The 4,724-nt window shown below is 38.0% G+C and overlaps 1 pseudogene; it reads left to right on the forward strand.

The window, feature by feature from the left end:
• Positions 1-727: 727 nt before the first annotated feature.
• LOC138076241 (olfactory receptor 4P4-like) lies at positions 728-1,661 on the forward strand (annotated as a pseudogene).
• Positions 1,662-4,724: the final 3,063 nt, after the last annotated feature.

Below are 4,724 nucleotides of genomic sequence, written 5' to 3' on the forward strand. Positions count from 1 at the left end.
TTTTATAAATCAACTCATGTACACCCGTGGCTGATTCATGTCAATGTATGGCAAAACCAATACAGTATTGTAAAGCAAAATAAAGTAAAATTAAAAATTAAAAAAAAAACACTGATTATGAGTCCACTCATAAAAATGATTTGTTCTTCAGTTTTATCATGAATTACTTGACTAATGGATGGTTCCTTATTTCTTTTATTATTCCTTCAAAACTATAGCACATTGTTTGCTTTCCACTTTTGCTTTTTAAATTTAATTTATATTTATTTAGCATTGACTATGTGCCAAGCACTGTAAAACCCATCCATACATCCTACACCAATTTTGTGATTTCATTTGAAACCATTTAATCAAGCAAATTCTGTAGTTACTTCTATTTTACATCCTACATGGGCATATTATATGTCACCCTATTTAACACTATTAAGATTATCTCTTCTTTCATTCTTGACAAATATTTCTTGTTTCCTCACAAAATAATTTAAATTATATAAAAACTGGAACTTTCTCTAATTTGCCACTGTATTCTTAGCTCTTAGAAGAACATTAATACTAGATATTCAAAAGAGTTCTATTAAATGAAAGTGATTTGAGTGGGTCTCAAAATAGCATGTCTTTAAAAGGCATTGGTGCTATTTTAAGTAGATATTAGGTTTCCATTTTCTCATCATTGATTCGTTTCATTACCTTTGTCATTTCAGATAATTTTCTTGAACATCATCAAATCATGGAAGATAGAAATAATGTTACTGAATTTATTCTCTTGGGACTTTCTATGGACAAGAAAGTCCAGATCCTCTGCTTTTATATTTCTTACTCTGTTACCTGGCTATTTGGTTGAGGAATTTGATCATGATTTCTATTACATGCAGTCAGCTAATCAACCAGCCCATGTACTTCTTCCTTAACTACCTTGCACTCTCAGATCTCTTCTACACCTCCACTGTGACACCCAAACTCACGACTGACTTACTGATGGGGAAAAAGTTCATTTCTTATAAAAACTGCATGACACAGCTTTTCAACACACACTTCTTTGCGGGGATTGAGGTCTTCATCCTCACAGCGATGGCCTACGACTGCTATGTGGCCATCTGCAAATCTCTCCACTATGCCATCATCATGAACAGGCAAAGACATAACTTAATTCTCATAACATCATGTACAGGGGGACTTCTTCATTCTCTTGGCCTCTTTCTTCTTGCAATTGTTTTACCTTTCTGTGGCCCCAATGAAATAGATCACTATTTTTGTGATGCATATCCTTTGTTGAAACTAGCCTGCGTTGATACACACAAAATTGGCTTTTTTGTCATTGCTAATTCTGGCTTGATGAGACTGGTGATCTTTGTGGTTTTGATGGCCTCCTACATTTTGATTTTGTATAACATGCACGCATATTCTGCAGAAAGCTGTCATAAAGCACTTTCCACCTGTAGTTCCCACATCAGAATCATGATACTCTTTTCTCACCTGCCATCTTTGTTTACATTAGACCTGTCACAACACTACTAGAAGATAAGGTGTTTACACTCTTCTACACAATTATTGTCCACATGTTAAACATGCTTATCTACACACTTAAAAACATGGAGATGAAAAATTTCATAAGAAGAGTTTGGTGCAATAAAATATTCTGGGAAGGGAGGTTAATGACTTGAAGGTCATTCGTTTTTGATGCCAGTAACTGTCTTCTCATCACTCCCTTTGTTGCTGATTCTCTCCTGTTAATGGGAAAATCAGTCAAAATGTGTAAAAGCCAACCCTTCAACAATAGCTTACCTTCAGTGGTTCCGTCTTTATTTTTTACTCAATGTATTTTCCTTGATTTCGCTTATAATCCCCTCTGTTAAAAGAAAAAAAAGAAAAAAGAAAACTTTTTACAGAGTAAAAACACATTGAAAAATCTGGAGAAAGAGTGATACTGCCATTATTGAAGGCTAAACCTGGGGGAGACCTAGCCCTCAAAATACTTGGCCTCAAGGTATAAAAGGTAAAAATATGTTAAAAGGTCAAAGACAGTTAAAGAATCCGCCTGCTAATGCATGAGACACAGGTTCGATCCATGGGCCAGGAAGATCCCCTGGGGAAGGAAATGTCTAACCACTCCAGTGTTTTCTGCCTGGGAAATCCCGTGGAGAGAGGAGCCTGGTAGGCTACAGCCCATGGGGATGCAAAACAGCTGGATATGACTCAGTGACTAAATAACAATAAAAATGCAGTTGTAGGAAAATAGGAACAATCACATACTGAAAACTCCTATCAGAACTATATACCTAGCCTTGTGCCCTACAACTCTAGAATTTTTAAAATCAAATATCTACAGATTTTTTGTGTATATTTGTAAACTGCTATTATTTTACTTAAGTGAAGAGAATATTTAGATCTAAGTAGAACACAGTATAAAGTGCAGTCTTATAGTCTACATGGCATGTCCCTCTGAAAAGTAAGTCATTGTGTGATCTGCTTGCGAAGTGACATTGTAAGTATTGGGGAAAATATATGTGTGTGTGTGTGTGTGTATATACGAACTCCTGCTATTTTAACTGGGTTTGACATTAAGTATATATGATCACAGAATAAATAAACCAAAAGTGATTTTGCTACAAAAAAGAAAATATAAATCCCTTCAGTTCAGTTCAGTCGCTCAGTCATGCCCAACTCTTTGCAACCCCATGAATTGCAGCACACCAGGCCTCCCTGTCCATCACCAACTCCCAGAGTTCACTCAGACTCACGTCCATTGAGACGGTGATGACATCCAGCCATCTCATCCTCTGTCGTCCCCTTCTCCGCCTGCTCCCAATCCCTCCCAGCATCAGAGTATTTTCCAATGAGTCAACTCTTCGCATGAGGTGGCCAAAGTACTGGACTTTCAGCTTTAGCATCATGCCTTCCAAAGAAATACCAGGGCTGATCTCCTTCAGAATGGACTGGTTAGATCTCTTTGCAGTCCAAGAAACTCTCAAGAGACTTCTCCAACGCCACAGTTCAAAAGCATCAATTCTTCAGTGCTCAGCCTTCTTCACAGTCCAACTGTCACATCCATACATGACTACTGGATAAACCATAGCTTTGAGGAGATGGATCTTAGTCGACAAAGTTAATGTCTCTGCTTTTGAATATGCTATCTAGGTTAGTCATAACTTTCCTTCCGAGGAGTAAGCATCTTTTAATTTCATGGCTGCAGTCACCATCTGCAGTGATTTTGGAGCCCCCCAAAAATAAAGTCTGACACTGTTTCCCCATCTATTTCCCATGAAGTGATGGGACCAGATGCCATGATCTTCATTTTCTGAATGTTGAGCTTTAAACCAAATTTTTCACTCTCCACTTTCACTTTCACTTTCATCAAGAGGCTTTTTAGTTCCTCTTCACTTTCTGCCATAAGGATGGTGTCATCTGTATATTTGAGGTTATTGATATTTCTCCTGGCAATATTGATTCCTTTTCCTGTTTGGAACCACTCTGTTGTTCCATTTCCAGTTCTAACTGTCATTTCCTGACCTGCATGCAGATTTCTCAAGAGGCAAGTCAGGTGGTCTGGTATTCCCATCTCTTTCAGAAATTTCCACAGTTTATTGTGATCCACATAGGCAAAAGCTTTGGCATAGTCAATAAAGCAGAAATAGATGTTTTTCTGGAGTGCTCTTGCTTTTTCCATGATCCAGCAGATGTTGGAAATTTGATCTCTGGTTCCTTTGCCTTTTCTAAAACCAGCTTGAACATCAGGGAGTTCACGGTTCACGTATTGCTGAGGCCTGGCTTGAAGAGTTTTGAGCATTACTTTACTAGCATGTGAGAGGAGTGCAATTGTTTGGTAGTTTGAGCATTCTTTGGCATTGCCTTTCTTTGCAATTAGAATGAAAACTGACATTTTCCAGTCCTGTAGCCACTGCTGAGGATTCCAAATTTGCTGGCATATTGAGTGTAGCACTTTCACAGCATCATCTTTCAGGATTTGAAATAGCTCCACTAGAATTCCATCACCTCCACCAGCTTAGTCTGTAGTGATGCTTTCTAAGACCCACTTGACTTCACATTCCATGATGGCTGGCTCTAGGTCAGTGATCATACCATCATGATTGTCTTGGTCATGAATACCTTTTTTGTACAGGTCTTCTGTGTATTTCCACCACATCCTCTTAATATCTTCTGCTTCTTTTAGGTCCATACCATTTCTGTCCTTTATCGAGACCATCTTTGCATGAAATATTCTCTTGGTATCTCTAATTTTCTTGAAGATATCTCTAGTCTTTCCCATTCTGTTGTTTTCCTCTATTTCTTTGCATTGATTGCTGAGGAAGGCTTTCTTATCTCTTCCTGTTATTCTTTGGAACTCTGCATTCAGGTGCTTCCTTTTCTCTGTTGTTTTTCACTTCTCTTCTTTTCACAGCTATTTGTAAGCCCTCCCCAGACAGCCATTTTGTTCTTTTGCATTTATTTTCCATGGGGATGGTCTTGATCTCTGTCTCCTGTACAATGTCATGAACCTCTATCCATAGTTCATCAGGCACTCTATCTATCAGATCTAGGCCCTTAAATGTATTTCTCACTCCCATTGTATAATCACAAGGGATTTGATTTAGGTCATACTTTTATGGTCAAGTGGTTTTCCCTACTTTCTTCAATTTAAGTCTGAATTTGGCAATAAGGAGTTCATGATCTGAGCCACAGTCAGCTCCTGGTCTTGTTTTTGTTGACTGTATAGAGCTTCTCCATCT

This window comes from Capricornis sumatraensis, chromosome 3 (genome assembly GCF_032405125.1).
Source record: "Capricornis sumatraensis isolate serow.1 chromosome 3, serow.2, whole genome shotgun sequence".
NCBI lineage: Eukaryota > Metazoa > Chordata > Mammalia > Artiodactyla > Bovidae > Capricornis > Capricornis sumatraensis.